Source organism: Balaenoptera borealis, assembly GCF_965194805.1.
Source record: "Balaenoptera borealis genome assembly, chromosome: 11".
NCBI lineage: Eukaryota > Metazoa > Chordata > Mammalia > Artiodactyla > Balaenopteridae > Balaenoptera > Balaenoptera borealis.
Genome location: NC_138868.1, coordinates 101,660,014 through 101,680,026, shown reverse-complemented (window position 1 = coordinate 101,680,026; position 20,013 = coordinate 101,660,014). Strand labels below are relative to the sequence as shown.

Here is a 20,013-nt window from a genome sequence, read left to right as displayed (position 1 = left end):
ACCCCCCCACCATGTCTAAACTTACCCCAGACCTCATAATTACAGGAAGGAAAATATGTCTGAGGAAATTTTATTTATTCAACAGCAGGCAAGGAAATATTTTATGCTGCAGGGATCTTCGGTAAAGGAAATGTGTCCTAGCAGCTCAGCAGTGGCTGCTGAAAATGTTACAGGTATGGAGAAGCAATGGATTTACTCATAAGGTACACAGAAACCCCTTTTATTAATCCAAGGAATCAATGCCGGCTAGGCAGGCTTTGTATTAGAGGCTGGACACACCATATTCCTCTGTACACTTAGAGAATTTCTATTTTTTTCATCCTCTGTGACGTCATTTCTTTTCAAACACAAATTGGTGCGTGTGTGTCTAGGCAAATAAGTACTTTAACTCCAAATGAGTATTTAATAATATTTATAATTTGTAATTTGATAAAGAACAGAAACTTATAAATGGTATCCTGAAAATACCAGAAGGAAAACAAAAGACGTTTTGTTATTATTTTAATTATAAAATGCCCTTTCATTACTATGCTGTCTATATTAGGCCCTCTCTCTCTACCTTTCCTCCATCTCTTTTTACCCCAACCCTTTTCATTTGCAGGATAAGAATCCTGCCTTCTCAGACTGTCAGAGAAATAGTCTATTTTTAAATTTCCAGAATGTCAGGCCTCCTGTCATGAAACATGACAGAGGGATTTAAAGAAAGGGAAAGCATTGTTTGAAAAATCATTTTTTTTGGTGTGACCTCGACAGCACAGCAGATTAAATCTGAATTTTGAACATATTTTCAGACTGTCTACTGGCATGTAGCATTTCAGAGAGAGATAACATGTAAGTTGTCAGAAAGGATACATTTGGGGTAGAAATTTAAAAAATTTTTTTTACCCAGAAACTAAGGATCCTCATGGTGTGTTCTAATATGCAGATGACCCTTATTCTGATCTGGGTTTGGAAGCCTGCTCCGGAAAGGCCTTTAAACTGGCATTTAGGACATGGTGTTCTTTAGGAAAAAAGCGATTTTTCTTTTCTCCAGGGGAACTGCGGTTTAGGACAGGCACAAAGCTGGGAACACAACTAAGGGCAGAAAAAAATTCACCCCCGTGTTCTATTTGTCGAACTGACCTGCAGGTCACAACCTGAAAGTTTATGGATCCGTGAGGCCTTGTCTCTGCATAAGCATGTTTTCTGGACTTTGGCTGGAGCTAAATTCCTGACTTCTGAAAGCGGAGTGGGTGTGGACTTCCAGCAGGAATAGCCAGTGGGAAGGAAGTAATATTCATTAAGAGTGTCTCATGCAAGCCGTGCAGGGCTAAGCATGCTCAGTGTAAATTCTCTTGTAGCCTGTCAAGCTATGTTTGAACCCGTTCCAGAATACTGGATTTACTTTTTTTTTTTTTCCACGAGGAAGAATGCTCGATTAGACTGCATTTTGCCCTGCTTTTCTCCCTCTCTTTCTTCCCTTTCTGTCTTTCTTTCTCTTTATTTTCTCTCTCATTTCTTCCTGCCAGAAGATTGGAAACAATATCCTTTTCCGATCAGTTCAGTAATACAATGTCCTTCAGTGTTCACACGAGCATTTCAGTGGAGAAGAAAAGAAACTTTGCTACCTGGGAACAGAAGACTACTTAGGTCTGTGAATGCTAATAAAGTCCTTAAGGACTTCTGGAGCCAGGAGTTAACTTTTCTCAACTGTTAAGGTAATCTACAGCAAATTTAATTGCCTTTTCAACTAAGTGGGTGTACATCAAAAAAATTTTTTTCCACACAAAAAGTATGTTTTTCATATATTGGAGTGATTTTCCAAACACAGGGAAAATATGTCTTTTGGTTAATTTGCATTTGAAAGAACCTCTTTTTGTATTAGAGGTTCTCTCTCTCTACCACAAATTATGTGTTTTTCAAACAAATATTGTGGTGAGCTGATGTAGCCATAATGGTCTGAATGTGGATGTGTTCTGTGTTATATTAATTCTTGGCGTGGGTCGGTTTGGTGAAAGTTATTGCTTTTGTTGCTGCCAAAGATGAAAGGGAGTTTGTTTTTTCATTGCTGTTGTTTTTGGAACTTTTGGTGGGCTTTGAGGCTGCACTGGGAGCCCCTTATAGAGAGGAGAGCCATCTCTTTCTATGTTTTAATGTGCATTTTTCTCAGTGTTCAACTCTGACTCTGAGAAAAGGGGAAAGGGATACAGATTTTATTTTAGAATCTGTGTAGGAGTGGAGTGTTTTGTTTTTTTTTAATGTAGTTTTGGAGGGAAACAGTATTTCGAAAGGCAGAAACAAGGTTTGTAATGAAGGAATTAAATCAAGACCTTCTGGGTGAAAATAAGCAGTGAATGCAAAAATATTGCCTTCTGTATACTCACTGATTTAGTTTAGGTTAATAAGTTTAGCTTTTAATTAAAAAAGTAGATCAGACTTTAAAGTGCTGTCTTTATACTGTCAATGGATAACACAGAAAACTCAGGTTAGAGAGATGTTAGGATCTCAGAAATAGCAAGTTAGCAAAGGCGGCCCCTTTAAAACATCTGAGGACTGAGGTTATGAAACCACATGGCTTCATGTAGGAACAGTGCATCCTGGGCTAAAGCAGTTTAATTTTATTCAAGAATTTTAAGAGTAAAAAGGGGATTTATTTCTTTTCAAAAAAGAACAGCCAGGCGAGGATTATTGATCAGTCAGGGATTAAATATTTGCTGGAATACAAAGCATCACATATTATCAATGTGTAAATCAGACTGGCCAGCTATTCAGGGGATGTAAATGAAAATACCATAGCTTCATACGAAATCAAATGTATTAGCACCTCTGCCCTTCATTCTCCATCTTTATGTCCCAGCAAGGAATGATAGAGGTGGGGCAGCATGTGAAATAAGACTTAGCTGATGGGCTGACCTTGCTCTTTTAACTTCTGTCCATCTGTTCTTACTGGGCAGCTGAAGCAGTGAGCAAAGTGGGAGGGAAGGAACCTCAGGGGAGACGAGGACGAAGAGGCCAGACCCCGCCAGGGCTGTGATCTGCTCCCCATACTGTGACTTAGACATAAGTAGAGGAGCTAAGTGGATGCATCTAAATCCACTTCTTTCTGCTCCCCGGGCTTTGATTTAGTACCATTGCTGCAATTCTGCACCTGCCTCTGTTTTTCATAAGTAAAAGCTTCTCCGACGCATAGATGGTGGATTATTTGATATAGGTCGATCCCCAAGGAAATAGCCAAAGTAATTCAGTTTTGTTTCGGTTATTCCTTTCTTCCCTAACATGTGGTGTAGATCTTGATGGGTTTAATTGAAACAACAAATCCTTTCTGGGATGGGAGAGCACGGTTCTCCATGGAAGTGTGTGTGTGTGTGTGTGCGCGCACGCGTGCACTCTGGGCTCTGGGACCGTGCTGCCTTGGAAGGCTTTGTATGGCAGAGGGCATTTTTCTGGAGTCGGGGGCCCTTTCACTGTCTTGACTCTGTCTGTGTTTAGAGAGAGGAGACACGCATTCTGGAGCATCCTGTAACTCTTTTCTCTGACTCCCCTTTTCTATCGCTGCACCCCTCCCCAACCCTGTTCCCCCCTTCATGACCTGTGTCTTAAAGAATAGCACTGAAACCTTTTGAGGCACAAAGGAAAACCAAAGGGTATGCATAAAGGCAGAGAACAAAGACAGGCCTCTTCATGTTCACATCTGGATAAAATTTAGATTGTGACAAGGGAAAGTGAGTGGGAGAAAAAAAAAAAGGCTGACATCACATTTAAAAAAATGCATATAATTGACTACCTAGAGGTTTTCTTGTCTCCAGTGTTCGAAGTGTTTTTGTATCCTGCCTACACCCTAACAGCTGGGCTTGGGGAAGGCAAGCATCATATCCTTATTTCACAGTGGGGTCCAGTGGCTTGTCCAGAGCAGTGGCCGAGTTAGAACCAGCACACAGAGCCCTCAGGCTCCAGTCCAAGACTCTGCCTACATAAAAATAGGAGTAACCTGGGGTCAGTTTCTGTATCTGGAACTCAGTTTCCCCATTCACTTTGAGGTTTTGGACGATAGTAGTTATTTTGTGCAACAATTTCTCAGACTGAATCCATTACTACGATGGTTTCTTAACTTGGAGAAGTGCTTGAAACCTTTCAGGGAGCTTTTACATCTTTCCTTTTATCTTACCTTGAACGCTACCCACTAAAATAGATTGGGCCAGTGTTGACATTTTCCTTTGACAAATGATGAAATCGAAAGATTGAATGACTTGCGGCCCGAGGTCAGATAGAGGATGGGAATTCAGGTTGCCCAACTCAGGATTTGAAGTTCTAGACCATCCTGAATCTAGGTGGGAACCTCTGGGCTCCTGAGGTAGGGAGGATATAATAAGAGGAGTTCCATGATTCATGAAGGTGAGAAGAGTGGCAGTGCCAGGGACTTTAAATACTGTTAGTCCCACGATGAAGGAGAAAACTCAGGCTGGAAAAGTTATGTACGTAAGCCCCAGTCACACTTGAGGTGTTGGGTAGCTGGCTTTGAATCCTATCTGTGGGACCCCAAGGTGTGTGCCATCTGGTGTAGTGACAAAGCGCACGAACTTTTCTGGGTTTCTTTGTGTCTCTGTCTCCTTGTAGGTAGAATGGGGATACCTAGCACAGGGTTGCCGTGGGGATTATATGACATGATGCTCCGTGTAGAGTAAACCCTCCGATGTTTTGAACGGTGCGTACTCTTATTGTCGTTTGTGTTCTGTGTCTCCCAAGCTAAAGTGCCAGCTCTTCTTACTGGGATTCCCAATCAGCTCTTAGCTCACCTCTCAGACCCTCAGGACAGTTGTGATGGTGAGTTAACCTCATCACATGAGCAGCATCTCGGGCATATTGATTGAAGACTTGGAAGCTGTGCCGAAGGGTCTAAGGAGATAAGTGAGACAAGAGCAGGGGTCACCTTGGTCTCTGTCCAGGGAGAGGCTGGAGGGAGGCGATAGTCTGAGAGAAGTGGTACTGTTGGGTCAGCTCTAGTTACCTCTGGGGGCCTTCAGGTGCTGCAAGCAGGCTCCTTGCATGGAAGGAATCTCCATGAAGGGAAGAATGGCTAGTCCGAGTTACTCCCCGACCATGGGTCTCATGGGTCTCTTAGAAAAAAGAGTGAAGGCACATATACAGGCAAGCCATGGAATTGTCAAGAGTTTGTATTTCTTGGCCCTTCTGAACAGCACCAGCTGGGCCGTTGACACTGATGGAGTATGTGGGCTCTGAAGCTCCTGGGCGTGATGTCGCGTTGTGTTACCAAGATCCCCTTAGAGAACTCAAGGGCCCGATTCTGACCGAGTCAGTGCTTACCCACTGAGTATTCTCTGGATAGAGAGGTGTAAGCCCACCGTCACAGGGCTGCAAAACGAGACGGAGGGCAGGGCCATTTCCCCCAGAGCACGTTCAGTCTCGCTGAATAAATGGTGCATATAAAGGCACAGAGCGCTGAAGTGCAGACCAACAAAACAGGTGTGGAGAGGCAGAAGCACGAAGCACACTTCAGGAACAGTGGAGGGTGAGTGAAGATTTTAAATGTTGATTTAATGCTCTTAAATTCTTTGGAGTTCAGTGTTCTCCTTCATTTGCCTCACAGTGATCTTCAGCCACTTGTCCTTTCTGGGAAGGGAAGGTCACTCTGAGGCGATGGGGTTAGTTGGGTGTTGGTTTCTTGAGTATCTATTATGCACCCAACCCTAGATTTTATGCTTTACCAACATTCGTTAAAGTTCACCATATCCCTGGGAGGTTTCAAGAGGAGGAAAGCTGGTCTGACGGGAGAAGTATACAGTCGGCACTCTGTGTCCACGGGCTTGGCATCTGCTGATTCAGCCAACCATGGATGGCCTATGGAGACCAACTGTACCAACCCACTGTACATAAAACTTGAGCATGCGTGGATTTTGGTATCTGTGGGAAGGTGGGGGTTCCTGGAACCAATACCTTGTGGATACTGAGTGCCAGTTGCATATGGCAAAGAGGGTTCATGTGCTCCACCAACTGGGCATACCATGCCACGTGTAATAGGGAAGTCTCCACAAGGCATTTGAGGTGGAAAAAGATGGCTGTGATCCAGTAGACTTGACTGTTGAGTAGTATTTCTGCAAGTTTCTTAGATGGGGGATACCTATGTCTTGTGTAATTCTGGATCCATCTACATGTATGGTCCAGAGTTGGGCAAGTCTGACCCCAGGAGGAGGTAGTGCTTAACGCTCTATGCACTGCCTGCCTTTGGAGAGGTGTTGCATTTGAACAACAGATCCAAATTATCTTCCTCCCCAACAATTAGATCCTTAAAAGTTTTGCAGCTTCAGAAGTGAAGACCTCAGTAATCATTAGCATCATGTAGTATCATGATAGGTAGTATCACGTAGTTTAAAAACAATTTGGAGTGAAATGACTGGGATCTGGGTCCTGACCCTGAAATTTTCTAGCTGTGTGACTTTGAGTCAATTATTTCACTTCAGCGTGCCTGAAATTTTCATCTGAAAATTGGAATGTAAGCAAGAATTTCCTCAAGTGGGAAGAGCAAATGTTAAAGTGATTTTTAAAAATGTAGCCTGCTATGCAAATACCTGTTATTACTCTTGTCCCCTGGCTGTTATCTCAGAGTTCTAGTGTTTTCACCTTTTCTGTTCTGAAAAGGCTTTCTCTCTCACTTACTTAGATGGAAGTTGGCATGATTAATGGAGCTGGGCAAACTGCTTTGGATCAGAGTACTAAAAACTTTTTTTTTTTTGAATGAGGTATAGTTGGCATACAATGTTACTTTAATTTCAGGTGTATAACATAGTGATTTGACATTTATATACATTACGATATGATCACCATGCTAAGTCTAGTTACCATCTGTCACCATTTAAAGTTATTATAATATTATTGACTATATTCGCTATTCTGTATATCACATCCCCATGAATTATTTGTTTTATAACTGGAACTTTGTGCCTCTTATTCCCTTTCACCTATTTCACCCATACCCCAACCCCTCTCTCCTCTGGAAACCACCAGTTTGTTCTCTGTATCTATGAGTCTGTTTCTGTTTTGTTTGTTCATTTTTTTGTTTTTTAGATTCTACATATAAGTGAAATAATCTGGTATTTGTCTTTGTCTGACTTATTTCACTTAGTATAATACCCTCTAGATCCATCCATGTTGTCACAGATGGTGAGATTTCATTCTTTTTTATGGCTGAATAGTATTCCGTGTTTTTTGTTTTTTGTGTGTGTGTGTGTATCTCACATTTTCTTTATCCATTCATCTATTGATGGACATTTCAGTTCTTTCTACTGAAATCTCTTTAATTGCCCAAAGTAACTTTACACTTCCTAAATTAGTGAAACATGGAAGACTTTGAAAGGACAGGAAAACTAGATGGAAAATGTAGCCAGAGCAGAATTTGGTTGAGCATGCGAAGTTCCAAGAAGTTACAGTGAGAAATGAACAACAAATTAGGGCACCAAACAAATTGTTGACACACATATATTTCCCCCATACTCTCTGAGAAGATGGGAGAAATGCCACACCCATTAGGATGGCTACTTAAAAAACATTACAGATGTTAGCAAGGGTGTGGAGAAATTGGAACCCTGTGCACTGTTGGTAGAAATGTAAAATGGTGCAGTTGCTATGGAAAACAGTATGGCAGTTTCTCAAAAAGTTAAACATTAGAATTACCATAGGATATAGCAATTCTGCTTCTGAGTATGTAATCAAAATAAGTGAAAGTGGGGTCTCAAAGAGATATTCGTATACCCATGTTCATAGCAGTATTATTCACAGTAGCCAAACGGTGGAAGCAACCCAAGTAACTATCGACAGATGAATGGATAAGCAAAATATAGTATATACATATAATGGAATATTATTCAGTCTAAAAAAAGATGGAAATTCTGTCACATGCTACAACGTGGATGAAGCTTGAGGACAATATGCTAAGTGAAACAAACCAGACACAGAAAAACAAATATAGGTATACCTTGGCGATATTGTGGATTCGCTTCCAGACCACTGCAATAAAGTGATTATAGCAATAAAGCAAGTCACAAATTTTTGGTTTCCTAGTGCATATGAAAGTTATATTTACACTATACTATAGTATATTAACTGTGAGATAGCATTATGTCTAAAATAACAATGTGCATACCTTAATTAAAAAATACTTTATATTGGGCTTCCCTGGTGGCGCAGTGGTTGAGAATCCGCCTGCCAATGCAGGGGACACGGGTTCGAGCCCTGGTCTGGGAAGATCCCACATGCCGCGGAGCAACTGGGCCCGTGAGCCATGATTGCTGAGCCTGCGCATCTGGAGCCTGTGCTCCACAACAAGAGAGGCCGTGACGGTGAGAGGCCTGCGCACCGCGATGAAGAGTGGCCCCCGCTTGCCACAACTAGAGAAAGCCCTCGCACAGAAACGAAGACCCAACACAGCCAAAAATAAATAAATAAATTAATTTAAAAAAAAATTAAAAAAAAAAATACTTTATTGCTAAAAAATGCTAACCATCATCTGAGTCTCCAGTGAGTTGTAATCTTTTTTGCTGGTGGAGGGTCTTGCCTCGCTGTTGATGGCTGCTGACTGATCAGGGTGGTGGTTCTGAAGATTGGGGTGGCTGTGGTAATTTCTTTTTTTAAAAATTTTTTAAATTAGTTTTTATGGAGTATAGTTGCTTTACAATGTTGTGTTAGTTTCTGCTGTACAGCAAAGTGAAGCAGTTATGCATATACATATACATATCCCATTTTTTGTATTTCCTTCCCATTTAGGTCACCACAGAGCATTGATAGAGTTCCCTGTGCTATACAGTAGATTCTCATTAGTTATCTGTTTTATACATAGTAGTGTATATATGTCAATCCCAATCTCCCAATTCATCCCACCCCCTTTCCCCCCTTGGTATCCATAAGTTTGTTCTCTACATCTGTGTCTCTGTTTCTGCTTTGCAAATAAGTTCATCTGTAGCATTTTTCTAGATTCCACATATGAGCGATATTATATGATATTTGTTTTTCTCTTTCTGACTTACTTCACTCTGTATGACAGTCTCTAGATCCATCCATGTCTCTGCAAGTGGCAAAATTTCGTTCCTTTTTATGGCTGAGTAATGTTCCATTGTATATATGTACCACATCTTCTTTATCCATTCCTCTGTTGATGGACATTTAGGTTGCTTCCATGTCCTGGCTATTGTAAACAGTGTTGCAATGAACACTGGGGTGCATGTATCTTTTTGAATTATGGTTTTCTCTGGGTATATGCCCAGGAGTGGGATTGCTGGGTCATATGGTAGTTCTATTTTTAGTTTTTAAAGGAATCTCCATACTGTTCTCCATATTGGCTGTACCAATTTATATTCCCACCAACAGTGTAGGAGAGTTCCCTTTTCTCCACACCATCTGCAGCATTTATTGTTTGTAGATTTTTCGATGGTGACCATTCTGACCGGTGTGAGGTGTGAGGGTGGTACCTCACTGTGGTTTTGATTTGCATTTCTCTAATAATTAGTGATGTTGAGCATCTTTTCATGTGTTTGTTTGCCATCTGTATGTCTTTGGAGAAATGTCTATTTAGGTCTTCCGCCCATTTTTTGATTGGGTTGTTTGTTCCTTTTTGATATTGAGCTGCAGGAGCTGTTTGTATATTTTGGAGTTTAATCCCTTGTCAGTTGCTTCATTTGCAAATATTTTCTCCTATTCTAAGGGTTGTCTTTTCATCTTGTTTATGGTTTGGCTGTGGCAATTTCTTAAAATTAAGACAAAATGAAGTTTGCCACACTGACTGACTCTTCCTTTCATGAACACTGCATGTAGCGTGCAATGCTGTTTGATAGCATTTTACCCACAGTAGAACTACTTTCAGACTTGGAGTCAGTCCTCTCAAACCCTGCTGCTGCTTTATCAACTAAGTTTATGTCATATTCTAAATCCTTTGTTGTCATTTCAACAGTCTTCACAGCATCTTTACCAGGAGTAGATTCCATCTTAAGAAACCACTTCTTTTTTTTCTTGCTCAGCCACAGGAAGCAGCTCCTTGTCCCTGAAAATCTTATTACGATATTGTAGCGATTGTCACATCTTCAGGCACCACTTCTAATTCTAGTTCTCCTGCTGTTTCTAACACATCTGCAATTACTTCCTTCACTGAAGTTTTGAGCCCCTCAAAGTCATCCAGGAGGGTTGGAATCAACTTCTTCTAAACTCCTGTTAGTGTTGATATTTTGACCTCTTCCCATGAATCACAGATGATCTTCATGGCATTTTTTCATTTCCAGAAGGTTTTCAATTTACTTTGCCTAGATCCATCAAAGGAATCACTGTCTATGGCAGCTATAGCCTTATGAAATGTATTTCTTAATATAATAAGACTCAAAAGTCAAAGTGACTTCTTGATCCATGGTCTGCAGAATGGATATCATATGAACAGGCATGAAAACAATATCCATCTCACTGTACGTCTCCATCAGAGCTCTTGGGTGAACAGGTGCATTGTCAACGAGCAGTAATATTTTGTAAGGAATCTTTCTGAGCAGGAGGTCTCAACACTGGGCTTAAAATGTTCAGTAAATGACAATGTACACAGATGTGGTGTCATACAGGCTTTGTTGTTCTATTTAGAGAGCACAGGCAGAGTAGAATTGGCATAATTCTTAAGGGCCCTAGGATTTTCAGAATAGTAAATGAGCATTGGCTTCAATTTAAAGTCGCCAACTGCATTAGCCCCTAACGAGAGAGTCAGACTGTCCTTTGAAGCTTTGAAGCCAGGCATTGACTTCTCTGGAGCTATGAAAGTCCTAAATGGCATCTTCTTCTAATAAAAAGCTCTTTTGTCTACATTGAAACTCTCTTGTTTAGTGTCGCCACCTTCATTAATTATCTGAGCTGGATCTTCTGGCTAATTTGCTCCACCTTCTACATTAGCACTTGCTGCTTCATCTTGTGCTTTTATATTATGAAGATGGCTTTTTTCCTTAAACCTCATGAACCAACCTTTGCTAGCTTCAAACTTTGCTTCTGCAGCCTCCTCACCTCTCTTAGCCTTCATAGAGTTGAAGAGAGTTAGGACCTTGCTCTGGATGAGGCTTTTTCTTAAAGGAGTGTTGTGGCTGGTTTTGTCTTCTATCCAAACCACTAAAATTTTCCCCAAATCAGCCACAAGGCTGTTTCACTTTCTTATCATTTGTGTGTACGCTGAAGTAACACTATTAATTTCCTTCAAGAATGTTTACTTTGCATTTGCAACATGGCTAACTGTTTGGGTGTAAGCGACTTAGCTTTTGACATGCCTTCATCACTAAACTTAATCAGTTCTAGCTTTTGATTTAAAGTGAGAGACAGAGGAATGGATAAAGAAGATGTGGTACATATATACAGTGGAATATTAGCCATAAAAAGGAATGAAATTGGGTCATTTGTAGAGACATGGATGGACCTAGAGAGTGTCATACAGAATGAAGTAAGTCAGAAAGAGTAAAGCAAATATCGTATATTAACACATATATGTGGAATCTAGAAAAATGGTATATATGATCTTATTTGCAAAGCAGAAATAGAGACACAGACGTAGAGAACAAATGTATGGATACCAAGGGGGAAAGGAGGGGTGGTGAGATGAATTGGAGATTGGGATTGACATATATACACTATTGATACTATGTATAAAATAGACAACCGATGGGAACATACTGTATAGCACAGGGAACTCTACCTAATGCACTGTGGTACCTAAATGGGAGGGAAGTCCAAAAGGGAGGGGCTATCTGTATGTGTATGGCTGATTCATTTTGTTGTACAGTGGAGGCTAAAGCAACAACATTGGAAAGCGACTATACTCCAATAAAAATTAATTAAAAAAAATAAATAGAGTGAGAGACATGCAACTCTTCCTTTTACTTGAACACTTAGAGGCCATTGTAGGGTTATTAATTGGCCTAATTTCAATACTGTTGTGTGTCAGGGAATAGGGAGGCTCAAGGAGAGGCAGTGAGATTGGGGAACGGCTGGTCGGTGAAGCAAAATGCGTAGGAGGTTTATCGATTAAGTTTGCCATCTTATTTGGGTGCAGTTTGTGGCACCCCAAAACAGTTATAATAGTAACCTCAAAGATCCCTGATCACAGATCACTGTAACAAATGTAATAATAATGAAAAAGTGAAATACTGTCAGAGTTATCAAAATGTGACACAGAGGCACTAAGTGAACAAATGCTGTTGGAAGAATGGTGCCAACAGACTTGCTTGAAGCAGGGTTGGTGTAAACCCTCAGTGTGTAAATAACACCATATATCTGTGAGGCGCAGTAAGTTGAAGCACAATAAAACTAAGAAAATGCAGTATGACTCCACTTTCCACTTACATGAGGTACCTACAGAAGTCAAATTCATAGACAAAGTAAAATGGGGGTTGCTGGGGGAGGGAGAACGGGCAGGTACTCTTTAATGGGACAGAGTTTCAGTTGGGGAAGATGGAATATTCTGGAGATGGATGGTGGTGATGGTTGCGCAGTAATGTGAATGTGCTTAATGCTACTAAACTGTATATTAAAAAACAGTAAAGATGGTAAAATTTTTATTATGTATATTTTAGCACAGTTACAAATGAAAAAGAAATGAGAATATAAAAAAGTCAGTATATTTGATAGTTATGAGGGCTTAGACGCTGGAAGTATTTGTTTCGTTACTGAAATTGAGCTGTGTATGAGGAAGAAGATTAGGCTCAATCTGAGCAGGAAAAGAGAATAATGTCATTCAATAAATGCAGTTTGTGGAAGTGAACAAATAAGGGAGAGAATACAGGAGAAAAATAGGCTCTTGGGACAGAGCAGTGGAAATTCCAGAATTTCTCTCCATGATGTGCTTAGGGGTAGGGTTTTGTTTTGACACTCTGTTCACATAACAAGCATGTCACTTTAATTTAAGCTGTTTATTTGGGGTGGCATTTAGTAGCTGATATGGGGAGGTACCAAAAGCCTTCTTGAGCCTCCTATTTTTGGTAGACCCCGAATTTGCTCTCGGATTAAATTTTCGTCAGGCCTCACCTTTGTGAGCCATCCGTGGTGAGAAAGGTTGCAGAACTCAAGAGAAATGAAAAAGCTACTCAATAATCAGGCTGAGGGAGGGAGGAAAAGTAACTAGCATCTGTTAACATGCCTATTTTGTACCAGCTCTTTATGTGTATTACCCATTTAATCCTGTCAGTTGCCTCTAAGGTAAATTTCATGTTGGCATTTGGTAAAGGTGACTTTCCTAAGATGCTTTTGCTACAGAGTGGTGAAGCCAGGACGGGAACCCAGGTCTGTGGGAGCCTAAAGCTTATTGTGTTTCATCACACTTATGGCTTTAGGAATTACATTTCCTTAGTTAATGATCTAGGTGATCCCTCCCTGGCTTTGCCGTTAGCAGCCAGAGAGGAGAAGTTTTCCTGGGACAGATATATGTCTCACACACTCAGCTTAGAGCCATCCGGTGGTGGGGGGGGAGGCCCAGCATTAGCATTCACAATCTGAACATCATTTTTAATTTTCACAAATACCCGCGGAGCAACGTTTAGCCTTCCTGAGGCAGAAAGCTCCAGACGCACAGGTGTCTGGGAAGTGTCTTTTCTGCAGTGCCATCTCGGGTTCAGGTGTTGGGGTGAATGAACCTGAGGGCACTGGCCCCTCCCTGGAAGGCTGTTCTCAGGCTCCTTTGTTTGGTTTATGTATAGCCGTCAATGCACCATTCCTTCTGCTTCAGCTGTTTGAGAATCCCATCTTCTCTATCGATTTCCCACAGAACGTTTACTGCTCTCCAAGGTGTGACCTGTACCTCTAGCTAATTTATTTCTGTCATGGCTGTAGGATTTAGGAATGAAGGGGGAGGGGAGGGAGGGAGGGTGGTGAGAGAGCGATGTGTCCGAGATGTGGGAAATAAATTCAGCCCTGGAACCCCCGACAGGCAGGCCCGCAGCTTGGGAGGGCTGTTCTGTGCCCGCAGCAGCAAGGAGACTTTGCTTGAAAATCTGCTCAGTAAGATGGAGGCTGCAGCCACCGGGTTTCAGGAGGCCAGGAATGATAGCAGGGCCCCATGGGGATGGAAAAGCAAGGGAAGAATGTGTTTGGAAATAACGCCTTGACTGTTCAGGAGCCAGTCACCATATTGAGCAGGATGTGGTAGGATTTTTTTTCCTCTTTTAATGAAATGATGGAAAACCCTTTCAGGGGCAGGGGGGCACCTCGTGAAGTCCTAGTCTCTTCTTCATTATGGGATTTTCAACCTCAGGACATTCCTGTATCAGTCCTGGAACTGTGATTACAAGGACTGACGTGTGAGATATCAAATCGAACCACGTTAACATAAACCTTCCTTTCCCTCTGTGCCTAGAACATACTGAGTTACCCTTTCCATGGTATGATTTTACTAGATAACTAATTGAATGCCCACTTCATTTTTTTTTTCCTGTGAAAACAGCTTATATCTTCTTAGAAAATCTGGTTACCAACTTACACAAGGAAGGATGTCGGTTGTTTATTATTTTCTCCTGGATGGTGACTCACATTTGTTAAGCAAGTAGGTACGTTATATGTGAAGGGCATTGTTAAAGTTTTCAAATTTGTTTCATATACTTTATTTCATTTCCATAACAATGCTAAAAAGTAGGGGTTATTATTTTCAGTGCATAGTTAAAGAAATGCTGGCTTCTTAGCTGAGGTCATATGGCTAATAAATAGCAAATACAGGATTCAAGTCTAGGGTTTCTGGTTCCAGATTCAGATTGCAGTATACGACACCCCAGGAGTGCAGGGTTTACTATATTCTACCAACATCACCCCCTAAGTAGCAGAAGCTGGAGAGTAAGAGGCACAAGAGTCAAAATTTACCCACCTGTTAGACACTGATGGAATGAATTTGAATTGAACCAAACATGCAGCCTTCTAAGCTTCTACTTGTATGATTTATGCCTCGGGTCAGTCCGTCTGAGGTGTGAAAAAGCCTTAGGAAGAAGGGTAAAACATTTACTAGTGACTGTTTTCTCCCTCCTTCCCGTATACCAGCCTCCAACCCCACCGCAACTCACATAGAGATTCTTTGTCACTCTTTATAGGGAATAAAATAAGTCATCACCCCTCCATGTATTACCATCCATTATAATGTACCGTGGGCTGGGCGTTAGAATGGCAGTTATTTGTGAGGCTGGCTCATGGAGTTCATACCTTTAAATCCCAGGCACTCTGAGACCCTCTCCCTTTTTCCCAGTGTGATGTACAAAGGGGCTTCTGGGAGTTAGTAGGAGAGCAAGATGGTGGGGATGGTGGGATGGCGGGTCTTTCACAGTTTGGACCTAGTCTACCTGGAACCATCTAAGTCTGGGGAAGAGGAACCCACTTCCTCTTGGAGATGGTGGCCAAATAAACCAACTCCGTGCCACCTCAGAGGCTGACAGAGCCTCAAGAGTCTCCATAAGGAAGCCCCCGACTTGAGCTATTCCATTTTTATAAACATACCGTGATAGTATTATGGAAAGGATTTCTATCCTCAGTAAGTGCTTGTCATAAAAGAAGAAGGGATCTTCTTGTAGATAAATAAAAATGTTCAGTGTGTAGAAATGAAACATAACTGTGAATATCCCTGGAGTAACTGAAATTATTTTGGTTTGAAAAGATCTGGACTTTGAAAAGAAACTTGTATGCTTTCTTTGTAGTCAGCAAACTACATTCTCATCATCTCTGAGGTAACCTTCACCTCAGGACTTAGGATTTGGGGAAGGGATGAGTAAGGTACAAAATAAGAAATGCTCAGAAAAAAGTCATATTTGCTTCCACGTCAACAGTGTGTGATGTGTTTTGCTGCTTCTCCTGCCTGGAGCAATTTTTATTTCTCCACTCCTTTGCTTTTTTGCAGACTGATCTAGGATACTGGTACCTTCCTTGAGGTCAACCTGAAGTGGCATGGTGTTGCAGAGAGAACTCAGGACTTGTAGATTTAAAAAGCCTGATTTTTTTTGAGTCCTGTTTCCACAAATGAAATTGTGTGCTGTGTGGCTACAGGGTTTAACTGTCATGATCAATTTCTGCATCAGTAAAATGGGTATATTAACATCTATCCTAACTCACAGGGTCATTATAAGGACCTCAAGCAACAATGGGTGGTAGAGTGTTTTATAAACTCGAAAGCATGACACAGGAAAGAATTTATCCTCTATTATTTTGAGTTCTTAAAATGTATGTGCAATCAGTATTATCTCCATTATCCATGTGATCATAATGGCATCATGGCATCCAGAATGTCATTATTTAACATTAGAACTTATTTGGGGCTATGATTTGGAATCAGCCTACAGCTCACCACTAAATATCAAATGCACACCTTCTCCATTCTCTGCTCCACCTCTCCCCACACTTTCTAACTATCCTGCCACTTTGCTTTGGGATTTTATTCAACCCTCGTATCTGCCCCTGTTCCTCTTTGGAGGTTCACCTGGGAACCTCTTTAAGCCTCCCATCACTAGGAGTCCATCTCACTGCTCCTGGAATTTGCACACTTACTAGAGCACGGTGGGCTGGGCTGGGCTGGGCTGGTCAGGGTGCAGAGAGAAGAACCAGTGCGGGGAGGGTGTGCTGAGTTTCAGACATCTCCATTCTCAACTTGGAATGGGTTTTCTAATAAAAATAATAGGACATATGAATTTTTAAGTCTGATAATGCAATAATGAGTTCTACTACGTGATGGATTAGCTTGTTGGTGGGCTAGTATGAGAATCTAAAAACCATTTATACAATTTTTTATTTGGGAAAATGTGAATTACAAGGACTGACTTACAAACATATATTTAGAGCTAAACCTCGTTGTGACTTGAGGCCTTTCTTGTCCTGAAGTTGAGATCCTTTCTTCCAAATTTAATTTGTATAAATACTTTATACTCAATGTCGTGAGTAGTGACTGGGTTAGTGGGTACAGCTGGATGAACACTGATGCTGGGGGAAATGGAAAGGGAAGGGGTCCTACCCTGGCTTTGCCATTTGCCATCTGTGACACTGGACAGCTACTTAAGCTCTTCTCAGTTTCCTCACCTACAAAATAAAGAAAAATGGTACAGATGAACCTGTTTGCAAGGCAGAAATAGAGACACAGACGTAGAGAACAAATGTATGGACACCAAAGGGGGAAGGGAGGGTGGTGGGATGAAATGGGAGATTGGGATTGACATATATACACTAATATGTATAAAATAGGTAACTAATGAGAGCCTGCCGTATAGCACAGGGAACTCTACTCAATGCTCTGTGGTGACCTAAATGGGAAGGAAATCCAAAAAAGGGGATATATGTATACATATAGCTGATTCACTTTGCTGTACAGCAGAAACTAACACAACATGGTAAAGCAACTATACCCCAATTAAAAAAAAAAACAAACCAAAGATGCTGATAATAGTACTCAATTCTCAGGGTTGTTTTTGTTAGAAATGCATCATAGGCAATAACAGCTTATATGAAGAGAGTTGTTACACTGACTTAGCGCAATATTCAGTTTTCCATTTTGTTGAACAGGTGGTGACTGGCCTCTGAGTGAGGACTTTTTTTTTTTTTTAATATAAATTTACTTATTTATTTACGGCTGTGCTGGGTCTTCGTTGCTGTGCCTGGGCTTTCTCTAGTTGTGATGAGCGAGAGCTACTCTTCGTTGAGGTGTGCAGGCTTCTCATTGCGGTAGCTTCTCTTGTTGCGGAGCATGGACTCTAGGCACGAGGGCTCAGTAGTTGTGGCTCTTGGGCTGTAGAGCACAGGCTCAGTAGTTGTGGTGCACGGGCCTAATTGCTCCGTGGCATGTGGGATCTTCCTGGACCAGGGCTCGAACCCGTGTCCCCTGCATTGGCAGGCGGATTCTTAACCACTGCGCCACCAGGGAAGTCCTTGAGCGAGGACTCTTAAGATTGTGTTCACTGATGTTAGGGAGATCAGAAATTACCATGAATGCTTTAGGTACACATAAGGAATTGACTTAATTGTGGTATGCACATACAATGGAATATTATTCAACCATAAAAAGAAACGTGATAGTGATACATGCTACAGTGTGGATAAACCTTGAAAATATTATGCTAAGTGGAAGAAGTCAGTCTCAGAAGCTTACTTACTGTATGGTCCCATATATATGAAATCTCCAAAATAGGTAAATCTGCAGAAACAGAAACAGAACAGATTTGTGGTTGCCATGAGCTTAGGGGAGGGAGAAAATGGTGGTGGGGGGGTAACGTAATGGGTATGGGGTTTTCTTTTGGGATAACAATGTTTTAGAACTAGATAGAGGTGATAGTTGCACATCATTGTGAATGTACTAAATATCACTGAATCGTTCACTTTAAAATGGTTAATTTTATGTTACGTGCAGTTTTAAAAAAATGCTATGGAAGAAGAAAACCACCTAAATAAGTTGACTGTGTAGAAAGCCTTCCTGACTCTTTATATAGTCTTGGTCTATATAAAGAGTTTGTGAGTTTGTGAAGACAGTCTCTCTTACTTCTTCCCTACATTTTTTTTCCCCTGCCTTTTGTAGTCCTATCTGAACTCCTTGGTTTTCTGTCCCTCCACGAGGACTCAAGTGCTGTTTGAGTCACTTCTTTCATTGATTCCCTGACTCATTCCTTCACCTGGTGTCAAGGAGAGCGATAATTAATATGTGATCTGGGACAGAGGCTGGGCAGCCCTGCTGTGTAACTGCAGGTATCTTAACCTCTCTGGTCTTAGGGAGACATCAACAAAATCATTTCCCGGGATTCTTTCAGCTTTAAATTTCTAGATTTAAGAAATAAGAAATGCATTATTAGGTTTCCTTTAAATATTCTGCCAGCTAATTTCTCCAGTTCTTTTACTTTGAATTCATTTATCAAACCTAGCTAGACAGATAGAAAAAAATAAATTACACTTTGAATTAGCCTCTCCTTTTTCATTAGACCTCAATAATGAGGAGAAAATTCATCTCCACATCTGTGGTAAAACTTCTTTGACCACGGGAAACCTTTCTTCATGTTTTTTTTTAAGATAAAAATGCCCAAAGCATGAAACTGATATACTTTTAAGGTTTGAAAAGCATCAAAATTGATTTTTCTCTTTAATTTTAATATGTAACAGAAAACAAGACACTGCCATAACTTAATAGCCCATCAAAACACTATCTTCAAGGGTCATTTAGCATTTCCATGATAAATTGCTATTTTTAGAAGCTTATGTAACCAAACAAAGAATGTGTTCTTGGCTATGGCCATGAAGACAAGTTATTATTGTGGGAGGGACAAAGGAATCTGAGAGGCTCATGAGAGACGGAGCCAATTGCAGAGAACATTTTATAGAGCGCCCTTTCTCTTGAGTCTCCATTTTCTGCAATCAGGATAATGCAGTGCCTTTCAGAGCCATTTTCATTTTTGAAGTGCTCTTTCATCATTAGCTAATAAATACTCATCAATGAATTTTCCTCAGCGTCTTGGAAGTTGGAGGAAAAAGAAAATCGCTTTCTATTTCGTAAGTATTATTCCCCTTGGGGCCTCCCTTCTCGTGCTTCTAATGGAAACAAGAAATAAATTATACCTACTTATTTGAAAGGACCAAAGACCACCATTCCTTCCATAGAGAGCACCTGGAAATTTGCATCAGATATTAATGACCTTCTATAACTACCTCACTGTAGTAGCAGAAGGAATATCTGTCTCCCATTACCAAGCTCTGTTCTGTTTAGTGTCTCATGAGGACAGTTAACTGGAAGGGTGCCTTGGGGGGTCTTCTTGGGGGGGGTCTTCTCAGGGAGCTGAGTGTGGAGAGTCGAGCTGAGAGAAGGTGGTGTCTGTGTGAGCATGGGTTTCCAATGGACTTCATATCTCTGATTTCTAGGGTCAAAAAGTTATGGTTTTGGAATTTTCTGTTCTTTTGTATTATCCATGTTTCTTCTCCCCTATATCATCTTCTTTCCATTTGGACTTGGCTCTGAGTTTCACAGTTGCTGCTGTGGTGAATTGCACTGCACATACTTAAAGCCACTCCAAGACTTTTCTAGTTGCA

General features: G+C 41.0%; 1 long non-coding RNA gene across 4 annotated transcripts in view; it reads left to right on the top strand.

Annotated features, from left to right (window-relative positions):
• The first annotated feature begins 13,874 nt into the window (after positions 1-13,874).
• Positions 13,875-20,013, top strand: part of LOC309604869 — a 241,522-nt gene continuing 235,383 nt past the window's right edge. For all 4 annotated transcript variants that reach the window (XR_014231101.1, XR_014231102.1, XR_014231103.1 and 1 more), the window contains exon 1: positions 13,875-19,479. This is a non-coding gene — a long non-coding RNA (uncharacterized lncRNA). The remainder of the gene's footprint in view (positions 19,480-20,013) is intronic.